General features: G+C 47.3%; 1 protein-coding gene across 2 annotated transcripts in view; it reads right to left on the minus strand.

The window, feature by feature from the left end:
• LOC146822793 (uncharacterized) overlaps positions 1-24,607 on the minus strand; it is a 146,500-nt gene extending 121,893 nt beyond the window's left edge. Inside the window, exon 1 of one of the 2 annotated variants that reach the window (XM_085606984.1) lies at positions 24,125-24,246. The gene's annotated coding sequence lies outside the window, so the exon portion shown is untranslated. Of the gene's footprint in view, positions 1-24,124; positions 24,247-24,495 lie in introns of those variants that run through there. The other variant, XM_085606986.1, reaches the window with a different exon arrangement.
• Positions 24,608-26,553: the final 1,946 nt, after the last annotated feature.

A 26,553-nucleotide genomic window follows, 5' to 3' on the forward strand; every position in this document is an offset into this window, starting at 1 on the left:
AGGCGTATGCAAATTTGCCTGACCAGTTCATCCATATCGCATTGGATATGGACAATGGGTGTGGGTATCTGGCGGCGAAGCTTGGGCATTTTTTGTTTTCGTGGGTGGCGAATAGGTCTATCTGTGGATGCCCCCACATCTGAAAGAACGGGTGAAGAACCTGCGGGTGAAGTTCCCACTCGTGGATCTGTTGCGTCTGTCTGCTGAGCAGATCTGCCATAGTGTTTTGGACTCCTGGGACATGCTGGGCTAGGAGAAAGTTTTTGTGTAGAATCGCCCATCTCCATATGCTCTGTGCTAGTTGAGAGAGCTGTGGAGAGTGTGTGCCGCCTTGTTTTTGGATGTAGTACATGGCAGTCATGTTGTCTGTGCGGATAAGGACTGCCTTGCCTAAAATCTGTGTGTGAAAGGATTTTAGGGCTAGAAAGATTGCCAGTAACTCCAGATGATTGATGTGGAGTAACTTTTGTTGCGGCGTCCATGTGCCCTGCACTGCGAGGTGTAGTAGATGAGCTCCCCAGCCGGAGAGCGATGCGTCTGTTGTCAGGATTACTTGTGGAACCGGGTCCAGGAACGGTCGACCTCTGGAAAGATTTGTGGTGTTCCACCACTGCAGAGAGCGATGGGTGCGACCGTCTACCAACATCAGCTCTGTCAGTTGCCCCTGGGTCTGGTTCCATTGGCGCGCTAAGCACTCTTGGAGTGGACGCATATGGAGTCTTGCATGAGGCACTATGAAAATGCAAGAGGCCATCATCCCTATCAGTTGCATAAACACTCTTGCTGGGAGGGAGTGTTGAAGTATGAATTTTTGACGCAAAGCCTGAATGCTTGCCATCCTGGCAGGATTGGGGTAGGCTATGGCTTTTGAGGTGTCTATGGTGGCACCGAGGTATTGCTTTATGTGGGATGGTGTTAGCTGGGACTTTTGGTGGTTCACCGTGAAGCCTAGTTGGTGAAGTAGCTGGAATGGATTGTAGTGGCGGTGTGGTGTACACATTGGTTGTAGGACACGGCTTTTATCAGCCAGTCGTCCAGATATGGGAAGACGTGAATGTGCTGTCTTCTGAGATGTGCCGCCACTACCGCTAGGCACTTGGTGAATACCCGTGGTGCTGTTGTGACCTCGAATGGAAGCACCTTGAACTGGTAGTGTTGCCCGTCCACTACGAATCTGAGGTACTTTCTGTGGGCATGGTGTACCGGAATGTGAAAGTACGCGTCTTTCAAGTCCAGTGTGGTGAGAAAGTCGTTCTGGGAGAGGAGCGGAAGTACCTGCTGAAGTGTTACCATGTGAAAATGGTCCGAATGTATGTATGTATTTAGAGGCCGGAGATCTAAGATAGGTCGTAGAGTCTCGTCTCTTTTTGGTGTCAGAAAATATAGGGAGTAGACCCCTACATTTTGCTGATCGTGGGGGACCTGTTCTATTGCGTGTTTTTGTAGGAGGGAGATTACCTCCTGTTTTAGTAACGTGGAATGTTCTTGTGACATAGGATGTTGCCTGGGTGGAATGTTTGGGGGGGTGGATGTGAGTTCTAGGCAGTACCCTGAACGAATAATTTGGGTCACCCACTTGTCTGATGTGATGGACTCCCAGATGTGAAGGAAATTTTGTAGTCTGCCACTGACCGGAGTAGGATGGTCTGGGGGGAGCAGGGGAAAGTCATTGGGCAGGCGGTGTGGCAGAGCGGGCGGTATTTATTTTGCCTCTGCCTTTATTGTTATTGCCTCTATAGCCGCCTCTTTGATAACCTTTTGTGAAGGTGGACTGAGGAGGGGATTTGTAGGACGTGGACGCGCTATCTGAGGAGTAGCCTCTGCCCGTGCCCCGAAAGGAAGAGCGGCGAAAGGAGCGCCTAGGAGGGTGTGACTGTAGGGCTCCCATAGATTTCGCCGTATCTGTGTCTTTTTTCATCTTCTCGAGGGCCTCATCTATATTTGGACCGAATAAATGTTCTTGATCGAATGGATGGTTTAATATGGAGGCTTGTGCCTCAGGTTTAAAGCCTGAAACTCTCAGCCAAGCGTGTCGACGGAGTAGGACACTGGTGTTAATGGCCCTGGAGGCTGTGTCTGCTGCGTCTAAGGCACAGTGTATAGAGGTATTAGTTATGGTCTTACCCTCTTGAATTAATTCATTGGCCCCATTTTTATATTTTTCTGGGTGATTGAAGTACTGGGTTTTTCAGAACCAACCCAGCGGTGCCAGGGGACACACCCGAAGACTTCGAGTTCTTCCTGTTTCAGGCTACAGAAACACAGTCTTCTAGGTGAAGTCAAAGATCGTATTTATTGGCTGCAGACCAATCACAGGTATCCGAGAAGTACAGCACGGTGTATGTTCTCAGGAGACTGCTCCCGACCAAAAACCAGTCTTTTCTTATATACACAATATTACGCTCTGGGCAACACCGCCCCTATTTTACAAGTCGTCATTCACATATTTTCGCTTCAAAGGAACAGCAAAGTCATGATGACAATCCCACATTTCAGCTCGGTTAGCCCACAATTATTTACCCAGCGAGGCTCAAAACCCTCATCAGATTTCAGCAGACCCCAATAAAACAGACACCTCCTCCTCGTAAAGTAGGCCATAAAGTAGGAAACAGAGTCAGGTGTGAATGAGATTAGTCAGGGTTCATCTGGGAGAACGACTTTATGGGGTGTCAAGCCCTGATGCTAATCCCATTTGGCCGCAGTAAAAGGAACCGGCCGGACATGAATGACCTCTGGCATTGGAGTCAGTTTGCACAGGTCACAAAGAAGTCATCAGAAGGTGTACGTGTCCTTTAGGCCTAGGCATGGCCTTAGTGCACAGCCTATGTGAGGGCAACCACAAAATGGCTACCGCTCTAAAATGGAACCCGAGGGTACCATATATAGTATCGTATCACCGGTGAATTCATCGGTGAAACATGACGAAAACACTCATACATACCGCGTTAGTCATTTGCGGTTCGCTGATAACAAAATCGGCATGGTGGGACCATGCCACTGACATGGATACCGAAATTTACAGTACTACAGACCCTCCTTTTGCCCTTACGTAGGCAATAACTATGCTAATCTGAGTCCAGGTCTATATTCATGAAGTCATGGAGATGTTGCTGTAGCATCATCCTATTGCTTAGCTCGTCCCTTTATACGGGTCTCCTTACACATGATGTAACACAGAGGCTACATATTACAGGAGCACACTGTATACATAGACAGAACAGGAAAAGAATGGCTAAGATCATCCCAGTGACTACTAGAATCTTCCATCCCCAAGCTGATATCAGTCCCCAGAACCACCCCATCCTCGACCAATCTCCTTTATCCACGTGAATGGATTCGGAAATCTTATGCAGTTTGGAGATGGCTTGATAGACTGTCGGAGCGTTATCTGGTATGAAAATACAGCAGCTGGATTTGATGACCTTACATACCCCACCACGGTCTGCAAGTATTACATCTAGAACCATACGGTTCTGCAACGTCATGAGGCGATCCGCTTGGAGCTCAGCTGTCAAATTACCAAGGGCACCAGCCGTTACATTAACAGTGGATTCAACTACACGAGTCAGTTGTCTCAGGTTCCTACTATTGACCATTGGTCCCCAAAACGGCAGGAAACCCAAGAAAAAGTCTCCCGCTTCCTGACCGGCAGTATCCTCCTTACTAACAACGCCTCTCACAACTCTGGTCTTGTGATAATCAGAGGCAGCAGTAAATGTCGGCGGCATTAAATTTGCAATATAACATGTGCCCGAGAAATCAGGGGGCAACCATGTATATGCTCTATCATTACAAACAAAGTATGTACCCTTGGCAGCCAAAAACGTAGGGGAAAACTGTGATGGAAAAGTGTTCGTTTCAGTACAGTCACTCTTCCCTAGTTGAGCTCTTGGATTCTGACCATTGCCTTGTAAACAGAACCGACCTATGTGGGGTACGACCCAAATTGGGGATGAACTTTTACGCTGTTTCTCGCCCAGACTAATGCTATACCCCGTCGCGTTCCACCCTACATAAGCTCGCAACTCATCCTTGGGAATAGATGAATTTTTTATGATATCTCTGCTCAGATCAGCAACTCCTTTCATCAAGGCCTTATTGTTCGTGCTAAGTCTAGTGGAACGCGGTGGTCGCGGGGAGTAGGTCTCAAGCGCAAAAAGAAACATAGTCTGGAATGCCCATGATGACCCATTATAGCTAAACGGCAGCACTAGATATGGGATACCTTTATTAATGGTATGTGGCATCAAACCACACACCCAGCAATTTGTCGTATTCATAACTAGTTGGTGCAGAAGTTGAATAAACGAATTGTTTACGAACTCAGAACGTCTAGCTTGTTCGTGTTCAGGCAGAGGGTGGAAAGAGTGTGAGAAAACAGTAGGAGGAGGTATGGGTTGTATGGTGGGTGCAAACGGCACTTGAAAAGACAATAATACATAACCTACAGAAAACATCATCATGCTAAATAGGACAAACAGACCTAATATTACAAACGTTTGCTATTCATTACTTTACATATTCTGCTCTTAAAATTTATTTCCTCAGCGGGTCTCTTCATCTTGAAAAACTCCATCCTCTAGTCGTGCTGTTCGCGGCGGATGGGTGTCTTCTGCTAAGGAGTACACTTGTCAGTCCAGGGAACGCCCTAGACCAACCAGAACCTTTGACCTAACGTCTCCGGCTTGTACCCCAAAGTCTTGGCACCGCGACCCTACAGCTGAACCCGGATGGTGGTTCGAAAAAGCAAAAATAAGAAAGTTTCTCAGATGGAAGAGAGAGCTACACTTCTAAGAAGAATATCAAAAAGGAATTTTTATTTGTCCATAGTTCTCGGCCTCAAATTGTAGCGATTTCTTGCAGGTACTGTCTGGTCTTGAAACAAGAGTTCAGGCTCTGTGGTGTCCAATCTATTTGATGGTGACACAGCTTCTTGCAGAATGTCGTCGCTTTCCTGCTCAGAGCTTGCTCCTTTCACGCGTGCATCGCTAAATGGCACGAAACGAGGCACCGTGTCAGTCTCAGAATCAGCGATACCCTCCTGGACCCACCGGTCATACGGCAGAGGCAAAGGGACCCTCTTACAATGTATGCCGTGAATCCAATTCTTTTTCCCTTTCACTCGAACAGCTGATCTTGTCGAGAGAAGGACGAGATGGGGGCCGGTCCAGCGGGGCTCATCATTTTTCGTTCTTTTGGAATTTCTGATCAGCACCCACGATCCAGGATTGATAGGATGTCCTGGAGCTTCAGAGGCCTGAGGCAGAGTATAGTGGACCTGTTGGTGTAAGACACGCAATTTAGCCGTCAATTCATACAGATAATCAAGCAGTACTGGATGTTCGATCTCACTGAATTTTGTCGGCCTTGGCACTCCCCATATATTGGCCGGACAGCCAAACACAATCTCATACGGACTCAGTCCCACTCGTGAATGTACAGTCATTCTTGTTGATAGGAGTGCTAAGGGCAGAGCGTCAGGCCATTTAAGACCAGAACTCGCTTGGATCTTGGCTAATTTGAGCTTCAATGTGCCATTATAGCACTCTACTAGTCCAGCTGATTGGGGGTGATTTGCAGCGTGGAATTTCTGCTTTATATCTAATCCCTCGCATACATTCATCACTCGCCCCACAAATTCACTCCCATTATCACTCCAGACCATTCTCGGCATTCCAAACCTAGGGAAGAATTCTTTGACAAGGGCTTTAGCGGTGGATAACGCAGTATTGTCTTTTAGGGGATAAGCTTCTATCCACCTTGAAAAAGCGCAGACAACAACAAGTACATATTTCAAATTGTTGCACCTTTCCATGTGGATGAAGTCTAGCTGCAAAACCTCGAACGGATACGTTGGAGGCGCAAAATGACCAGCTGGAGTTGGGGTTCCCCTACCAGGATTGTATTTCAAACATACCATGCAATTTTTGACCACATTCTCCGCACACTTAGGAATTCCAGCATTCTGCCATACTGGAGCTAACAACTTACAAATCCCTTTCACACTGATATGTGCCATTCCATGTGCCATTGTAACCACTGGAAGCACATTTGCATCAGGTAACAACCATCGCCGGTGTTCTGACAAATCAACCCAACAACCATTTTCATCCAATCTACCCTTACTTTCTCTCCACATACTCAATTATTTCTCTGTGGCTTTAGCTTGAAGGGACTTCACACTCTCTATCGTGTCTTCACACATCCCAACATCACCAACCCATCTTGCAGGGCCTGCAACATACATTCGATTCGTCACATCTTTTGCTGTTTCTTTCGCGATTTCGTCAGCAAATGCATTACCACGACCAACATCATCATGTGCACTGCATTTCACAATCGCAACTTGTAACGGTAAGGTCAGTGATTCAAGGAGATCATTCACCAACTGTCCATTCTGAATCTTAGTTCCATGCGAAGTCAGGAACCCACGTTCTTTCCACAGGCGCCCAAAACTGTGGGCCACGCCAAAAGCATACTGACTGTCAGTGTATATGTTCACTTTCATTCCTTTCGACAACACGCATGCTCTTGTAAGTGCAATTAATTCTGCTGCTTGAGCCGAATTATGTGGTATACGTGCAGTTTCAACAATCGTGTGCAAAGTCGTGATAGCATATGCAGCAGTCGTATCACCATTCGGAAGCTTGAAGCACGAACCATCCACCCATAAGGTACCATCACACTCAACCAGGGGAGTATCTTTAAGATCCACTCTCCCTTTTGTTTCTTCTTCTGTTCTGAACAGACAATCATGCTGTTCAATCTCATCTGTGTCTGCTGAAATCGGTAATAATGTAGCTGGGTTCAACGTATTGCACCTCTTTATGTGCACATGACTCGCTAGCAGCGTCAACTCGTACCCTGACAATCGAGCACTAGTTAAGTGCTGTGTCTTGGTCCTGTTTAACAATGTGTCCACTGCATGTGGAACCATTACAATCAACGTGTTATTCATTACTAACCCAGCAGACTGTCGAATAGACACAGCTGCTGCCGCTGTGGCTCTCAAACAACTTGGCAATGCCTTAGCTACTGGATCCAAAGTCGACGAAAAATACGCGCATGGACGCTGTCTGTCTCCAAAAGACTGTGTCAACACTGACAACGCGCAACCTTCTTTCTCGTGAACATACAATGTAAAAGGTTTACTGTAGTCGGGGGTACCCAACACAGGAGCTGAACATAATGCACTTGTCAAGAATTCCTGTCATGCGAGGGAAGGAAAACACGCCCTTATGTAAACAGGAGAGCTGTTACATAACTCAAGGAAAACACGCCCTTATGTAAACAGGAGAGCTGTTACATAACTCAAGGAAAACACGCCCTTATGTAAACAGGAGAGCTGTTACATAACTCAAGGAAAACACGCCCTTATGTAAACAGGAGAGCTGTTACATAACTCAAGGAAAACACGCCCTATAAAGGGAGGAACCGGGAGGTACAACGCTGTCGGATATTGTGTTTACACCGACGTACCTGCTTAGTGAAGAGCAGTGTTCCGGAGTGGTGCTCCAGTAAGGCAAGAACGGAGGTAGGTCGAGTCGTTACTCCCTGGGCCGTGTCTTGCCCCATCGTCACCTGTGAAGGACCCGGAAGCTCTACCGGATAACCATTGAGCTTCGCTTTTTGACTCGGCTGAGTCAAAGCGCAGTGGCGCTTTTGCTGGTTGGAGTCGTAACTCCCAGCCCGACCAGAGATACAGGGACTGCCAGCTGTAACGCACACCAGGAGGTGTTTGCCGCGTTACAGACTCGGAAGTCCACAGGATCGATCGAGCGGCTGCTCTCGGTTCAGTTTTCTTTGCTTGTGATTGGGGTATCGGTGACGCATCACCAGGAGGTGACTCCGCGTCCCGGTGCAGTCTGAGGAAGAGGTTGAGCGGCTGCTCCCTTCAGGTAGAGACCCCGGCTGGGTGTTTCCCTGACTCCTCGATTCTCCCCAACACTCTTCGTGCCCCTCACAGCCTACCGATTGGCATTGTCGGCCATTTCATTTCTGCCCTCTGTTGGCATACGCCGGGATCGGCGTATATGCAGAGGACGGTTAGAACCATCCGTGCTGTGGGCTGGTAACGTACTTAGCCTGGAGGATTCAGTGACTATAACCTTTGTTTATTCCTTGTATTATTTTTGCCTTCATTAAAATAACTAAACCTTCACAAGTGGTTGCGTTCTCATTATCGTGTCTGTTAAACGATCCTGAGACGTTCAGGGCGTTACAAAATATCCGACCTTAATAACACTAACTGTCTCCCGGTCGATAACAGACATGGCAACACTTGATGATGTGCTGGCTGCTTTAGCGACCGTGCAAATTGAATTGGCTGCCTCCAGGCAAGAAACAGCCGATGTAAAAGCCAGACTGGATGCTATCCAATTGGACCCGCTCACGCCCAGCACCTCCCTCACGAACCAGACCCCTGCGGTAGTAGTGGAAATGCCGGTAGCCGTCCCCTTGGCAACACCAGAGAGGTACAGTGGGGATCCTAACACAGTGCAGGTATTCCTCACACAAGTGGCGCTACATTTATCGTGCAAACCAAGGGCGTTCCCCGCGAGTCAGGCTCGTGTGGCTTTCCTTATATCCTATTTGGCTGGAAACGCGGCACAATGGGCCGTACCTCTGGTGAGCAGGGACGACCCCATCTTATGTGATTGGGGTGCTTTTCGCGAGGAATTCCTGAAGGTCTTCGACAGAAGGGCTGACTCGTACACGGCGGACCGTGAAATGCTTGAGTTAAGACAGGGATCCAACGACCTGGTGCAGTATCTCAACGCGTTCCGAAGGCTGGTTGCGGAAACCAAGTGGCCTGTTGCTAAACAGACGGCGCTCTTCCATCACGGGCTGTGCGATGAGCTCAAGGACGCCGTGGCTCATATTGACCCACAACCCAAGACATGTGAGGGCCTTATCAACCTGGTATTACGGCTGGAACATAGGCTAAGTGAAAGAAAGGGGGATCATGGGAGAAAAGGAAAATCCCTTCCATCCTATGTGACAGTGGGAAGTCCTGAAACTTCCACCGCATCCAAGGGAGAACCCATGGACATCAGCGCAATACGAGCGAGCCTCACAGCCACGGAGAAAGAGTCACGCCGTAAACAAGGATTGTGCCTATATTGTGGCAAAAAAGGCCACTACGTACGTGAATGCCCTGCCAAACCGAAGACGTCACGTTATCGGGCCAACCGGTCGGTAACAGCCGTGGTGGACGTACCGGCGGAAAACTAGAGGACTCCCAGACCAAAGAAGGGGCATCTCGGAGTCACTCATCCATCCCTTCACTTTCCAACTCGGTCACTAAGGGACAACGACACCTGTTTCTCACGGTGCACGTGGGAGTGCATGACCAGTGGATACCCGTTGTGGCCATGGTGGATTCAGGGGCCACTGGCATGTTTATGGACCACAACGAGGCATGCAGGCTAGGGCTAGTGCTTCTTCCCAAAGCTGTACCCGAAGACGTCTATGCTGTAGACGGAAGGCGATTGGTGACGGGGCCCATCGGGCAGCACACGGGGGTCCTTCCGATGAGATGTGGGAGGAACCATTTGGAACAAATCGATTTTAACATCATCCGAGCGCCCCAATATGGCGTCATATTGGGATTGCCGTGGCTACAGAAACACAACCCCTCTGTGGATTGGCCAACACACCGCATCGAACTGACGTCACCGTATTGCATCCTGCATTGTGGAATAAGAAACGGACGGCCAAACCGAGCGCCTGAACCAAACGCTCAAACAGTATCTGCGATGTTTTGTGGACCAGGGCAGGGAAGAATGGATCGACTTGCTATGGGTTGCAGAGATAGCCTATAACAACGCCACTCACAGCTCCACACAGTCATCTCCGTTCTATAGCAACTATAGCCAACATCCCAGGTTCTTGCCATTTCTACATCCGTTCAGAGAGGACAGGATTCCCGCCACAGCGGACAGGGTGGCACACATAAAAGACACGTTGATGCGCTCAAGGGCTGTCCTAATAGAGGCCAAGAGAAGATACAAGGCTGCGGCAGACAGAAAGAGAAGGCCCGGGCCATTGTACCGCACTGGAGACTACGTCTGGATATCCACAAGAAACATGAGGTTTCGAAAGAACAGTGTGTTCCATCCCAAGTACATGAGCCCCTATCGAATTACCAAGTGTAAGGGTCCCGTGAACGTGAAGGTGTGCTTGCCCCAGTCATTGCGGATACACCCTGTCTTTCATGTATCATTGCTCAACCCAGCACCCTCCAAGCCGTCTGGGACACCTAGGCCGGTATGCGTGGAGTCAGAGGTGGAGTATGAAGTGTCGGGCATACGGGCGTCCAAATGGCGCAGGGGGAAGCTGTGGTACCTGGTTGCGTGGAAAGGCTATGGCCCGGAGGAGCAGTCATGGGAACCGGCTGAAGGGGTTCATGTTCCGCGCTTGGTCTCCTTGTTCCATCGGCGTTTTCCTGCCAGCGCTGGACCCGTGGTGAGCCGCTGAGAGGGAGGATGTACTGTCAAGAATTCCTGTCATGCGAGGGAAGGAAAACACGCCCTTATGTAAACAGGAGAGCTGTTACATAACTCAAGGAAAACACGCCCTTATGTAAACAGGAGAGCTGTTACATAACTCAAGGAAAACACGCCCTTATGTAAACAGGAGAGCTGTTACATAACTCAAGGAAAACACGCCCTATAAAGGGAGGAACCGGGAGGTACAACGCTGTCGGATATTGTGTTTACACCGACGTACCTGCTTAGTGAAGAGCAGTGTTCCGGAGTGGTGCTCCAGTAAGGCAAGAACGGAGGTAGGTCGAGTCGTTACTCCCTGGGCCGTGTCTTGCCCCATCGTCACCTGTGAAGGACCCGGAAGCTCTACCGGATAACCATTGAGCTTCGCTTTTTGACTCGGCTGAGTCAAAGCGCAGTGGCGCTTTTGCTGGTTGGAGTCGTAACTCCCAGCCCGACCAGAGATACAGGGACTGCCAGCTGTAACGCACACCATGAGGTGTTTGCCGCGTTACAGACTCGGAAGTCCACAGGATCGATCGAGCGGCTGCTCTCGGTTCAGTTTTCTTTGCTTGTGATTGGGGTATCGGTGACGCATCACCAGGAGGTGACTCCGCGTCCTGGTGCAGTCTGAGGAAGAGGTTGAGCGGCTGCTCCCTTCAGGTAGAGACCCCGGCTGGGTGTTTCCCTGACTCCTCGATTCTCCCCAACACTCTTCGTGCCCCTCACAGCCTACCGATTGGCATTGTCGGCCATTTCATTTCTGCCCTCTGTTGGCATACGCCGGGATCGGCGTATATGCAGAGGACGGTTAGGACCATCCGTGCTGTGGGCTGGTAACGTACTTAGCCTGGAGGATTCCAGTGACTATAACCTTTGTTTATTCCTTGTATTATTTTTGCCTTCATTAAAATAACTAAACCTTCACAAGTGGTTGCGTTCTCATTATCGTGTCTGTTAAACGATCCTGAGACGTTCAGGGCGTTACAGCACTACGCAATTCTGAAAAACTTTTCTGACACTCTTCAGACCACGGGACGGGATTCGGTGTATCTTTACATGTTAATGCTATCAAAGGTTTTGCCAGCAAAGAAAAACTCGGGATCCACTGCCTACAGTATGAAGTAATACCCAAGAAAGCACGCACTTCTCTCTGTGTTCTTGGCACGCTCAATTGTGCAATGGCCTGAATTCTCTCTGGGGTCAGTTTCCTTCCCTCCTTCGATAAGAGATGACTTAAGTAGGTCACTTCTTGTCGACAATATTGCAGTTTTGAGAGAGATACTTTGTGATGAAAGGCAGACAAATGACGCAACAATGCCACTGTAGCTTCTTTACAAATTTCCTCGGTATCCGCTGCAATCAGTAAATCGTCAACGTACTGGATAAGGGTAACACCACTAGGTAAGACAATTGCATCAAGCTGCGCTTTTAAAGCCTGACTGTATATTGATGGACTTTCACAGTAGCCCTGTGGAGCGCGTTTAAAACGGAAGCTGCGACCTCCTAAACTAAAGCCAAAAATATCCCTGCTTTCCTCTGCAATTGGGATGCTAAAGAAAGCATTCTTTAAATCGATCACCGAGAACCAAGCTGCAGAAGCCGGGATCATAGTTAACAAGGCAGTTATATCAGGGACAACTGGAAACTGTGGCACAACTATCTTATTTACCTCTCTAAGATCGATCACAAACGTGTAAACAGGTGGCTGAGAGGGGTCAGTACGTTTTAAAACAGGCAAAACAGGACTATTGCAAACGTTGCCTCTTGTCTCTTCAATTACATCCTTTTCAATCAAATCATAGATGATCGCTAACAACGCTTTCTCACCTTCATTAGAGATCTTGTACTGGGGAATGCGTGGCAATTTAACATTGGCTTTCAAAGTGACCACATATGGCGGTATTTCCAAGAGACCCACATCATTAGGACCAGTAGCCCAAAGGGCATCCGGGAGAGACGACAATTCAGCTGGCAGTTTATTCTTTGACAAATACATTGGAGAAATCACTTCCCTACCCAGTGTGAGTTGTACTCCCGAGGGGGAACAATATAATGTCGCGTGTAATCTCTTTAACAAATCCAATCCTAACAGGTTTTCACCACATCCTGTCGTTAGGATAAGGGGTGCGTTCAGCTCACAAGGTCCAACAGAAAGGGGCATAGGATTAGATATCGGGTTCCTAACCGGGGCGCCAGAAAAACCTACTGAAATATTCATTTCGCCAGACAAAGGCGCGCCAGGGAGTTTTGAGTGCATAATTGAACTCTTTGCAGCACCAGTATCCAACAGAAAAGGCTCTGACACACCCGCTATAGTCACCTTAACATACGGTCCACTCTGATCCACTGGTACTGAAACAACTCCCTTTCTCTGTCTACGGCTGTCCTAGTAATCATTACTTTCCGCATTTCCATCTTCCGCATAATAATCGTTATTATAGTACTGAGCTGTCCCACCAGTTACACTGGCCTGCTGATCAAAACTGTTCATCGTATTTTGAGGCGGAAGAGGACGCACGTTCTGGGGAACATTCCCACGCCCTCTACCTCTAGGAGCTTGCTGACCACCTCTACCTCTCACGCCATAAGCATTATTCGTGCGCTGTAACAATATAGGACAACTATACTTCAAATGACCTTCTTGTTTGCAATACGAACACTGATTGGGACCTACAGGAAGACGCGGTTGGGAATACCCGAACCTTTGCGAGTTACTCTGAAAATGTTGAGGTTGCTGGTAGTTATTCTGACCTTGCTTATAGTTATTCTGATCTCCACGTGGCGGGTAAGCCTGCTGTAAAAGGACCTTCGTTTTCAATTCTTTTGTTTTCTTGTCTGCTCTATCATTCTCATCTTTATCCCTATTTTCGTAATAATGTGCAGTAGCCAGTATTTGCGCTGATGAGGAAACAGCCCAAGAACTCTCCGAATCTTTTAATTTCTTACACAACTCGGGAAGCAAGTTATGCACAAATTTATCAACAAATAATCATTGACCACCTTCCGTACTCATGTCTTGACCACTGTGGTCGATAAATGTTTCTTCAAACCTGGTGAAGAAATCAGACACTGTTTCATCTTTCTTTTGTTTGCATGCGGATAATTTATCCCAATTCACACGCATCGCTGGCATTAAAGTTTTCATATAATTAATTATTCTACCAGGGAGTTCTGCTACTAAGGGCTCAGGTTTTGCACCACCAACTTGTCTAGTGTCTGTAGCAATGATATTAGCCCATGTGCCACCTAGTTCTGCAACATAATCTGCATTACTAATCAATCCCCATAAAGGCTGCGGAACGACATTCCTGAATAACATATCTATGTCAGCTAGGTTCATGACACACGATTCTGCTGTCTGTGATAACTCCTTATAATATCCTGCAGGGTTTTTACGGGGGTCAGGCAATGTCTGCTTAAGCGCTATTACTTCTGATCGCTTCCAAGGAACATGTACCCAAACACGCTGAAAATATGGCTGAACAGGCGGGTTAGCAGCCAAATCACCAGGTCTCCAAACCGGAGGAACCTCCCGCATCGGATATTGGTGCGCTTTCACCTTTTTCCCTACAGGGAACTCCTGTTCGAACGACGACTGGTGACAATCCCCATTCCTGAAGGACAACAATGTCGCAACTGCTTTATCAAAATCGGGGCCCACAATCGTGCCTTTTTCAAAATTGAATCGTACATGACACAATTCCTGCGGGCTTGAATCTATACCATGATCTTCCAATTCCTCACAGAGGAATTCACACATTTTCTCAAAAACATACCTTTGTTTTGGTGCTTCCCATTGGTGAAAAACATTTACAACTGACTCTACATCATAGCTTGAAGGAAAAACAATCCATCTACGTGCCATGTGGTCTAATACTTCTTTCTCTCTAGAATCAGGCAGCTGACTACGCAACTGCTTATGTTGTGAACCAGGGGTCGTACTAGATGACCCAAAGAGAGGCGATATAAAACTAGTGACCGCACTAGCTATTCGTTGTCGTGTAGAAGGAGAAGTTGAGGCAAGAACAGGGGGAAAGACAGAGGGAAGAAAAATGGGTGCAGATACAGGTACAGGGGTCGTATCAGAAAGAGCGCCGAAGGAGGCAGCCGATGTACTAGGTAAAGTTGCAGGAAGCGCAGAAGAGAGAGACAGCGAAATCGGCGGCCCTTGAGAGGGCTGCGCCGTAGGCATAGGAGCCGGCTGAGGAGGAGCTGGCGGCTGCAGGACAGCTTGTGGCAAATTAACTAAAGGCTGTACATTTAAAGGTTGCGGGGGTGCTGTAGCACTCTGCGCATACGGGGGTGGCGAACTTAGCAAATGTGACATTAGGGGATCTTTCTCCTTTTCTTTTGACGCATCTTGCTGAAGGGTCGGCAAAACTGGGTAACATTTACCAATCACTAGTTCACGTTGCCTGCGCAACTGCTCATTCATTTGTTCGTCTTCATTATCTTTAAACTGCAAGGCTGCTTGCATTACCGACATACTTTTCTCCCTTTTATTTTTCTTTGCCAATTTAATTTCTTTTTGTTTGGCTTCCTTTCGCCATAGGCGGAAAGAATCAAACATCGCCGGCCGGGCTTTCTTTTTAAACAATTTAACTTCTAAGTTATCTAGGATTTCTGTGTCGAAACTACCATTTTGGGGCCATTTTAGAACACCATCCTTCTTGGTGTATCGGATCCATGCTTCATTATACGTAATGGGGCCCCCGCCATGTTTCACATAAAGCTCATAAGTTGGAGTTCCAATTGGAGGAACCGGACACGAATCCTCTAATCGGGAGTCCCTATCACAACCCAAACAAAACAAATTTCCAAATATACTAGAACCAGGCATCGTCGCTCACTAGTCTAGTTTCAAACTTCAAAGGATTATCGAATACGATAGTCTCGTGAATACACGAGTCCTTCGGCTTTGGCACTTGCAAGCTCCAAATCAAAGCGATCCCGAAGGGATACCAAACCAAGAACCAAACTAAGGCCTGGGAGACGCTCCACTTATACTTAACTGAGGTATCGATGACGTCACCAGAAGACTCGTTAAATCGTTTCGGTCTACCAAATCATCAAGGGTCCAAAACAGGGCGATAGTCAGGGCAGCAGTCCTTTGTAGCCGTCGGGACGCGGAGAACCTCGCGGTAAAGACTTTCGGACCACGTCGACATGCAGGGGTCGATGAAGTGGCGGCCTTCCTCCAGAATTTTCACACGAAGCTCCTCACGAACCTCTGGCTTGGACCGGTACCGCTGAAATCGCCCCACATTGGGCGCCAACTGAAGTACTGGGTTTTTCAGAACCAACCCAGCGGTGCCAGGGGACACACCCGAAGACTTCGAGTTCTTCCTGTTTCAGACTACAGAAACACAGAGTCTTCTAGGTGAAGTCAAAGATCGTATTTATTGGCTGCAGACCAATCACAGGTATCCGAGAAGGACAGCACGGTGTATGTTCTCAGGAGACTGCTCCCGACCAAAAACCAGTCTTTTCTTATTTACACAATATTACGCTCTGGGCAACACCGCCCCTATTTTACAAGTCGTCATTCACATATTTTCGCTTCAAAGGAACAGCAAAGTCATGATGACAATCCCACATTTCAGCTCGGTTAGCCCTCAATTATTTACCCAGCGAGGCTCAGAACCCTCGTCAGATTTCAGCAGACCCCAATAAAACGGACACCTCCTCCTCGTAAAGTAGGCCATAAAGTAGGAAACAGAGTCAGGTGTGAAAGAGATTAGTCAGGGTTCGTGTGGGAGAACGACTTTATGGGGTGTCAAGCCCTGATGCTAATCCCATTTGGCCGCAGTAAAAGGAACCGGCCGGACATGAATGACCTCGGGCATTGGAGTCAGTTTGCACAGGTCACAAAGAAGTCATCAGAAGGTGTACGTGTCCTTTAGGCCTAGGCATGGCCTTAGTGCACAGCCTATGTGAGGGCAACCACAAAATGGCTACCGCTCTAAAATGGAACCAGAGGGTACGATATATAGTATCGTATCACCGGTGAATTCATCGGTGAAACATGACGAAAACACTCATACATACCGCGTTAGTCATTTGCGGTTCGCTGATACCAAAATCGGCATGGTGGGACCATGCCACTGACATGGTTCCGAAATTTACAGTACCACAAGATGGTGCATGATGGTTTCTAGTTCATCATAATGCTCTCTGTCGTATCTGGCCAATAGCGCTTGAGTGTTGGCGATACGCCATATATTGGCTGCCTGTGATGCAGTGCGTTTTCCTGACACGTCCAGGAGCTTTGATTCTTTGTCAGGCGGTGGTGCTTTGCCTGACACCTGGGAATTTGATCTCTTTCTTGCAGTGGGTACCACTAGGGAATCCAGTGGCGCTGGCCCTTTGATGTAGGCAGGATCTGTGGGGGCAGGTTTATACTTTTTCTCTATGCGTGGGTTTAGCACCCTAGCCTTGACTGGGTCTTTAAAAACCTCTGGCGCATGTTTTATTACCCCTTTGAGCATAGGTAGTATAGCAGTAGACCTATGTGCAGTATCAAAGGTGTCTAGGAGGAAATCTTCCTCTACTGGGTCAGTGTGTAGCTCTACCCCGTGATAATGTGCCGCCCTCTGAAGTAGGTGGTGAAAACCTAGTGAGTCTTCTGGTGGAGATGGCCTGGATGGATAGAGGTCATCTTGTGGGACATCTGGAATGTCTGGATTATTATAATCATCCCAAGGGTCTGGGGATTCTGTAGGGGTGGGGTCTTGTGGCACATCTGCTGGGTCGTAGTATGGGTCCCCCTGATCATCATGGTCTGGAGACGGGGTTGGAGAGCGATGAGGCAGGGGTGGAGAAGGTGGAGGGGGCGGGGGTGGAGGAGGTGGAGGAGGTGGAGGAGGAGCCAAGTAAGCCGGCTTCTTCACCGGGCCCGAAGGTGGGGTGTTGGAAGCAGTGTCTTTGGTCTTGCCTAGGCCCGGAGGCGAAGGCGTGACCGAAGCCTTTTTGGGTGTCGGCGCGGGTGTTTTACTCACGACCCTCTGCGCCGGGGTGATGTCCTCCACATCCGAGTCGTCGGCTTCGGAAGCACTGACGAGGTCCTCTTCGGTGTGCTGCTGTCCCGGAGCTTCGACGTCGTCCCCGAAGATGTCGACTGGAACGGAAGTCGAGGAGTGCGCCATTTTTCGTGTGGCCCTTCGATCTCGAATAGTCTTTTTGGATCTAAAAGACTTGCAGGCAGGACAGTCTCGAGCCTCGTGTTCAGGGGAGAGGCAGAGGTTGCACACCTCATGAAGATCGGTGTGGGGGAATTTGGACCCACATCGAGGAATGGAGTTCTTTCCATCAGCCGGGACCGGAGCCTGGATAGGCCCGAAGGCCGCCGTCGATGACTGGAATCGAAGGTGTGTCGAAGAAGAAGGTGATTGAGGAGATAGTATCTAAACAATACCGCGGAGAGCGAGGATTCCGCTTCGATCGTCGAACTGGAATGTTCGGAACCGGAACACGAAGTATTACATCCGAGCCCGATGGCGGAAAAAAACAATCTGAGGATGGAGCCGAAGCCCATGCGCAATACGAACCAAGGGAGGAGTCACTGACCTCGTGACTTCCAAAGACTTTCCAAGAGGAAAAACAAACTGCAAACATCCGAGCCCAACACCAGATGGCGATCTATGCAAAAGTGTGTAATCTGCAGCTCATATGCCTCGAACATACAAGTTTGAACAGCCTTAACATTTGGACAAAAATATTACCTTAAATCCAGACAGTGCCCTTTCCCGATCCATATGGTGGTACTGCAAACTGGCAACCAACGGGTTTGTGCTACAGGGGGTTGAGCCGACTTGTCCAAGGACAAAATACACATGAAAACATGTTGCCCTTGACCCCAAACTATATGTCCTGGGCGTCCAGATATAGAAATTCTACATCCCTTCAGGTTTGCACAGACTTAAAAGGGCATTCTAACCCTGGAACTATTGCTTACCAGTACCTTCAGCCCCAGTATGTAGATCTGCAGAAACGAGGCAACATAAGGGGATTGCAAGTATTCAAACGCTACTATGGAATGAACCCTGGCATAATCTGAGAAACTATATCAGAGCTCCTATATAATGAGATTGCTGCCATAATCTGTAGCTGCACTACATGGCACCAAAGGGGGAAGAAGATTTTGTTACAGGACAAGTATATTTATGAAGCAACCTGTCCCATGGACATGTAGACATTTTATTAAATTCCACAACCCTGCTGATCTTTTTTACCTTCCTTTAATCTTTTCTGCTTTTTGTCACTTTCTTTCACTTTTGTCACTTGTTAGGTATCCCCTGAGGCAGCGCATGTGCTGCTCTGGCAAGACTTTTAGTAAGGGGGCTTCAAAAAGCTGACCACACGCTTTTGCTTGTGGCCTAAAGCTTGCGTTTACACGCACAGTTACACGCACAGGCGCCATCTGGCTTTCCTCTCTTCTCATGGCTCATTAAGCGCATCGCTCGCGGGCACCCTTACAGCACGCGTACATCACACACCACTCGCCAGACGTGCCTCCTTGTTTTGCGATTTAAACACTTTTTTATTATTAAACACACACCTCCGTCGCGTTATTATTAGTGGCCCTCTAGCATTTTGAACTCACGTGCTCTCTCTCAAAGCCAGCGTTAACCACAATTGATACACTTTGTAGTCATTAAACAAACATCTACTGCGCATAATTGTTAAATAATTGTTAAATAAATAGAGCGCGGCCACAGCAAACACATCATTGCAGTGCCAGCAGTGTGATTTTGTTTTACTTTTACAAGCACGCGTATGGCATTTTCAACTGATGTGCTCTCTCACCAAAGCCAGCCTGGTAAAAAATGTGCACACTTTTGCGTTATTAAACAAACATTTCGGGCGCGTTATTATTAAATAAATAGAGCGCGGCCCTTTAGCATTTTGAACTCACATGCTCTCTCTCAAAGCCAGCCTTGTCCACAATTGATACACTTTTTAGGCATTAAATAAACATCTCCGGCGCATAGTTGTGAAATAAATAGGAGTGCAGCCCTTTTGCATTTTCAACTTACGTGCTCTCTCACCAAAGCCAGCCACGTACACGATTTATACACTTTTTCAAACCAGCGTCGTCCACAATTGTTACACTTTTTAGTCATTAAACAAACATCTACTGCACATAATTGTTAAATAAATAGAGCACGGCCCCAGCAAACACATCATTGAAGTGCCAGCAGGTTGATTTTGCTTTACTTTTACAAGCACGCGTGTGGCGTGTGAGTGCGACCCTTTGGCATTTTCAACTGACGTGCTCTCTCACCAAAGCCAGCCTCGTACACAATTTGTACACTTTTGCGTTATAAAATAAACATTTTGGGCGAGTTATTAATAAATAAATAGAGCGCAGCCCATTAGCATTTTGAACTCATGTGCCCTCTCTCTCAAATCCAGCCTTGTCCACAATTGATAAACTTTTTAGGTATTAAACAAACATCTCCGGCGCATAATTGTGAAATAAATAGAGCATTTTCAACTTACGTGCTCTCTCACCAAAGCCAGCCTCGTACACGATTTAGAAACTTTTTCGTTCTTAAACAAACATTTCCGGCTTGTAATTAAAAAAGAATTATAGCGCGGGCCTTTTGTATTTTGAACTCACGTGCTATTTCCCCAAAGGCAGCCTCGTCCACAAGTAATATACTTTATCTAATTGAAGCTCATTTTCGCATTTCCCTCTGTCCCGGTTATTATTAGATGAAGCATTTACTAAACGCCAGACAACCCTGCTTCTCTTTTTGTTGTACAAATAACTGTTTTTGTTTTGACTTCATTATTGAACATCTTTGTTTCGGTCTCTGCTTTTGACTGCTACAAACATCCTATATTGCTTTTAAAACTTCACCCATATGTGCAACTGCAGGGACGCCACATTTGCCTCTCCTAACGCCGATACTGATCTTTATGAGGAGGAAACCATTGTCATTATTCAGCTTCGGCAGACTCCCATTTAACCACAGGTAGTAACTGTTCGGACGTTTCACACCAGTCCAGACTGGATGGTGGCTACACTTGGGAGTCTTTTTCAAATGAGGTGTTGGTGCATTGCTAAAGGATTCCACTTCACAGCTTGACAAAATGCTACATTCTCCTTAACTTTTATGCTTGCCAATTTTTTTAACATTCTTTACATTAAGTTTTAGTTCAGCTTGAGATATAGTATGAAGTTAAAGGAGAGTATGGTGTTGCTATGTACGTATTGCGCAAACCCTTTACACATTAACTCAGGGTTAAGCCAAACTGCTAGAAAACCTATTTCCATTTACAAAAAAAAAGCTAAAAACATTTTAATTATCCAAAACAAAATCCTTAGTGCAAAAACAACAACGGTTACATTGATAAAACATTATAAGATCCCAAAGGCGAGACCTATTGGCTTTGCCACTGCTTGTTCTCTTTTTTAGCCTTTTTGCTCTCCATGTCCATTCCGCTGCTCGTCCCCATGGCCCCACCCCCCTCCAGTGCTGTTTTCCCGCTTCCCGCCTCCCAGCTGTCCAGTTCTTCCACAACATTACTTAATGGCAGCCGAAATGCAGCCGCGCCACTGGAGCTCCAATAGCATGCCAAAGGCAAGCCCATTTGCACCCATCCGCACCTGGACCGCGCCGAGTGAGTCCGACCCTGGTCCTTGGACTTTCCACATCTACAACACCAGCACCCTCCACGCCCTCAACACTGAGGCCACTCTGCCTGGCACCTGGTGTCCAAATAACACCAAATGCCTATTCACCTGTCGTACCTGCACCTACGCCAGCCTCCGCACATCAGACCCACCGCCCGCACAAACCTCAAGAACCAGGCCCAACCACCTCAGATGCATCCTACTCAACACCCGCTCCCTCAAAAGACATGCTGTGGAGATCTGGGACCACCAGCTCGACTCCATCTCCCCTGACATCAACTTCTTTACAGAACCCAGTATGCCCTCCAGCTCGGCCCCAGACAGCACAAACACCATCCCCGATGGCTACAAAACCATCCACAAAGACCACGTCAACTGGCCTGGAGAAGGCATCGCCATCGTACACAAACACACCGCCCCCCTCACAACCAGCTCCGACAACCACTCAACCGACATGGAGCACTTTCGCTTCCAGATCGACCCTAACACCACCAACACCATGCGGCACCCTGATCTACAGACCTCCTGGACCTCGCCCCCTTAAACGAAGCAACAACAGACTTCACCGCTCACCATGATCTCACCTCAACGGACTACATCCTCCTTGGCGACCTCAATTTCCACCTGGACAACCTCGAAGACCACAACACCTCATCCCTACTGGAGAACCTCACCATCGTAGGACTCAAACTAGTCACAACGCTAACCCACTCAGCAGTACACGCCCTCAACCCCATCTTCTTCACAAGCAACATCTCAGTTAGCCACACCTCCGAGCCACACTGGGCCGAACACCACTGCATCCACTTCTCCCACACCATGCCCACTGTATGCCACCAAGCCCACCGCAATCCTCAGAGAAGCTAGAACAAGGTCACCGAGGACCAGCTCACCTCCGACCTCAGCAAGACCCCACCACAGACATCCACGGACACCAGCAACTCAGCAAGCAGCCTCCACCGCTGGATCTCCAACTCCGCCAACACACTAGCCCCCTCAGAAAGCCCTCAGGCAAGCAGCCCTCCAAGAAAGCAAGCTTGTTCTCCACCGCCCTCAAAGAATCCAAGAGGACCTGCGGACGACTCGAGAAAAGATCGAGCAGCAAGATTACGGCAGACCATGCGGCCTTCAAATCCGCTGACACCGCCTCATAAGAACAAAATAGAAAGCAGCCATTGAAGAATGCATCAATGCCAATGCACACATCGGCAAATAACTTTTCCCTGTGGTCAAAGAATTCGCTAAACCCAGCACAGTGAGTATACATTCCTCCCGTCTCAAGACCTCTGCAACAACCTCACCACCTTCTTCCACCGCAAGATCAAGAAGATCTACGACAGCTTCGCAACCCAAGACCAACCCACCCCACCCAAAACCACTGCACCCAATGGCTCCAGTTTCCCACAGACCTTGACAAACGGGACTACCCTCACCTCTGAGACACCAATAGGAACATGAATAGCATCCCTTCGTAGCCACCTCGGATCCCTATCCTCACGTCTTCAACAAAGCGAAATCTGCCGCACCATCAACTCAAGCCAAACTATCAATACTTGCATGAGAAGTTCACAAAACCTCTTTGGCACTCTGAAGCAACAGTTAACCATCGACATTCAAATCGCTCACTCAACTGGTACCCTGGTGCAGTCTCAAGCCCACCTTGACCATGATCCACTTGCCCTAAAGTGTTCTGTGAATTATTTGGCAGTGGCTCATCAGTTGTCCTGTAGCATACCAAATGAGGTCTGTACACAATCCACATACAATCACATGGTGACACGCACAAGGTGCCCCTTCAGTAGAAACATGGGCTCTGAAGGCTATCCGATTCAGGGGAGTAACAGAGAAAGACTTCAGAAACTCTTCATCAAATTTGCAGGGCAATCAAAAGCAGTCTTCGTAAGTAAAGTACTGCACCCAACGTGACACCAGCGACACGCCTTCTTTGATAAATAGAACTTTTGAACAATGACGACACACTGTCAAAAATATCACCCCAGTGCACAGAATGTGCATCATCCTGCTGTGTATGCTGTTAAATGTATGAAGCTGTTCACAGAATCCTGAGAGGTTCTCATCAGTGTTTGTGGTTTGGCACTCTAGACAGGTTAGAAACAAGAGTGACGAGACAACAACCTGTTTTCCTGCTGTCCGCCACGTTTGCGCCGATTGGCCTGAAAGAGTGGTGTCCTGTTTGTGCCTGCTTGCACTCTATTGCTTCCAATTGGTTTTTGGAAGGATAAAGTGTCCCTGTGGATACCTAACAGCACAGTCCCCTCTCCTAGAGGGTTCGGTTGTCCCTCATGTATCACGGCACTTATCCCTCACCGTCATCATTGATCTAGTAACAATAAAAATGAGTTGGGCGCATATGCTTTACTCCATTTTCTAATTAAGTAAGCACCCATTTTGCTTGCTTTGTTGCGCGAGGCCAGCTCAGCATCCTGGACTCTTCAGAACAGGCCAATCAGAGCAGTGTCCAAAGCAGAACTATGAGGGAAAGACGTTTATTCAAAACACTTGAGCAAAGGGACAAAATCAGGACTTATGTGTGTAATTTCATTCCATTTCATTGCACTTTTCGATATCGTATCTTACTACAGAATTCGTGAGCCGCTGCTAAATACGAACGGACCTCCTTAGAAACTATATAACTTAGATCACAGATACACAATGAAAAGAAGGAAGAGAGGACTTTGCCTAGGCTTTGTTGCCAAGAATAATTTCTTTGCTGGGTTGTTCTGCAGTGTTAAAAATGAAACTAAATGTCACAGAAAGGGCAACAACTGCTAACTGGATATCAAGGACAAGCTGGCGGTGTCATAAAATGGCGTGGGGCCAAATGTAAGCTATGTTTAACGTGTCCAGTTGTCACCGTGGCGTATTTACAACAATTCAGAAATTGTTTATATGTAAGGGCAAAGTTCAATTTTGGTGTCCTGTGCCATGTCATACATCATGCATTTCTAGGATAATAAATCAAATGACTTACTTGTTCTTCTTATGCAGTCACACTCCCGTGGGAGTTTACGTTACGCATAAAGCAGCACACGAGGAGTTCCGTATAGTACCCTAAAGGCTCCGCCCAATAGCGATTCAGGTACCAGTTTCCAGCCTATTCGGTTTCAGAAGCAGAAATCAATCACGTGATCAAATGCCGTCAGGTGATACTCTGTGCGTAATGCCAAAACATATCGTGCTAGAAACAAAACTGTAATCGTGACGGACACATCACATTATATCAGCTTCACACAATGCGTCCGTCATAACCACGGTTTCATTCTGACTTTTATGTTATTTAACTGAGGCGGCCAAAGGGAAGAGTATCCTTTGGCTCGGTGCCGGGGCTCAGTGATAACTTACTTTCTTCTTCGAATTATCCCGTTGACTGCTGTGAGCTCCTGCTGTTCGCTGGGATGTCTCTGAACCAGTGTGTATGGATGCAAATCTATTTTACACACAGAGAAGCAGATGATTAAACAGGTTGTAAACCATTAGCTTGCTCGAAGGCATTGTTGCACTCTCTTTCTTAGACGTCTTCAAGTGTATTTTTGCGAAGTATAAAGTACCTTCCCTTGCCAAGTGAGACAAAGTGAAGAAGAAGTCGGAGTCAGCAGTTTCGACGGCCCATTCTCAGTCCTGGTAAAAGGGGATAGGAGCACACTGCCATCACGTCTCAGCGTCATTACCTCCAGGCATCTTGGTCGATGTAGTTCAAAGTTTTTCGCTCAGTACAAAGTTCAGATAATAATTGGCTAATGCCATATTTTTTGTTACGTATCCCTAGACACGTGTTTCTGGATTCCTCCGTCATCAGTAGGGAAACCTCCGTCATCAGTAGGGAAAGAGTTCGTAGGTTGCTGGACATGCTGCCGCTTAATTTTAACAGGCATAATTCCACTCAGGGCAAGCAGGCGCTCCCAAGCTCGTCAGCTCAGGCGGCTCGAGGGAGCCTTTTTAAATGGTAAAAGGGGATAGGAGCACACTGCCATCACGTCTCAGCGTCATTACCTCCAGGCATCTTGGTCGATGTAGTTCAGAGTTTTTCGCTCAGTGCAAAGTTCAGATAATAATTGGCTAATGCCATGTTTTTTGTTGCGTATCCCTAGACGCGTGTTTCTGGATTCCTCCGTCATCAGTAGGGAAAGAGTTCGTAGGTTGCTGGACATGCTGCCGCTTAATTTTCACAGGCATAATTCCACTCAGGGCAAGCAGGCGCTCCCAAGCTCGTCAGATCAGGCGGCTCGAGGGAGCCTTTTTAAATGGTAAAAGGGGATAGGAGCACACTGCCATCACGTCTCAGCGTCATTACCTCCAGGCATCTTGGTCGATGTAGTTCAAAGTTTTTCGCTCAGTACAAAGTTCAGATAATAATTGGCTAATGCCATGTTTTTTGTTGCGTATCCCTAGACACGTGTTTCTGGATTCCTCCGTCATTCTCAGTCCTGCCAGAGCGCCGAAAAGTTCAAGGGCAGATTTAGTTAAGAGTGTTAAAGGAGCCCGGCAACCAATCTGCTACCACGTCTGAAGTTGTCCAGGCTATCGTCAGCATGTACTTGATATGCATACCTCACCTGGATCATGGTAAGACAATTTTTTCATAAGTATTTATAACCTCGAGCTTTGTGAGGGTAAAGTTGTTTCTTTTCGTGAATAGAAGACTCTTTCCTAAATTAATTCAAAGCAAGATCTATATTATATTTTATTAGCATGTTGGGTGAACCAAATGAAAAGATCCAAGCAAGGTGAGTGCAGGATAAGGTATTTATTCACTTCGCAGGTAAGAGAGCACAACTTAGCTCTTCTGCTTTTGCATTCACAATCCTGAAGCTGTAGAACTAAAAATCGTAACCTGCGTTAGTGTCCCTGAGCAATATAATTAGAAAAGTAATTGTTGCAAAGCAGAGACGCACACAGTAATTAGAGATGTCTTCTTTATTGTGTCTTTACACTGTAGAAGCCATCTTTTTTTATGATACCAAATGCAGTAAGATTTTAGGCCCTGTTAAGTTGACATGAAAATCACTGCACAAGATGCTTGCACTTTTCTTTGGCTTCAGAGAAACGGCTTTAGTAACACAAGGCTTGCTCGGAACAAGAGACGTGACAAAGGAAGATGCTCGCTTAGACACAAACATTTCAGCATATCCTATTATTTCTGGTCATTACTATTATGTTGCAATTATTAACTGGAATTATACCAGACTGGTATCTTACATTACAGTGGAAAGTCCCAGAAACTGCCTACTTGGGACATGTGGTCAGCAACGGTATGTTTCGGACCTTAAATGGTATATAACTGCTTAGGCCTTTGCTAATTGGTCAAATGAACTATGCTTAATTTGTACTACGTATGTTATGACGCTACATCCTTTGTGGTTTGGGCCTATAAAAACTGTCAGACACGTCACCTCTTTGGAC

This window comes from Triturus cristatus, chromosome 5_2 (assembly GCF_964204655.1).
Source record: "Triturus cristatus chromosome 5_2, aTriCri1.1, whole genome shotgun sequence".
NCBI lineage: Eukaryota > Metazoa > Chordata > Amphibia > Caudata > Salamandridae > Triturus > Triturus cristatus.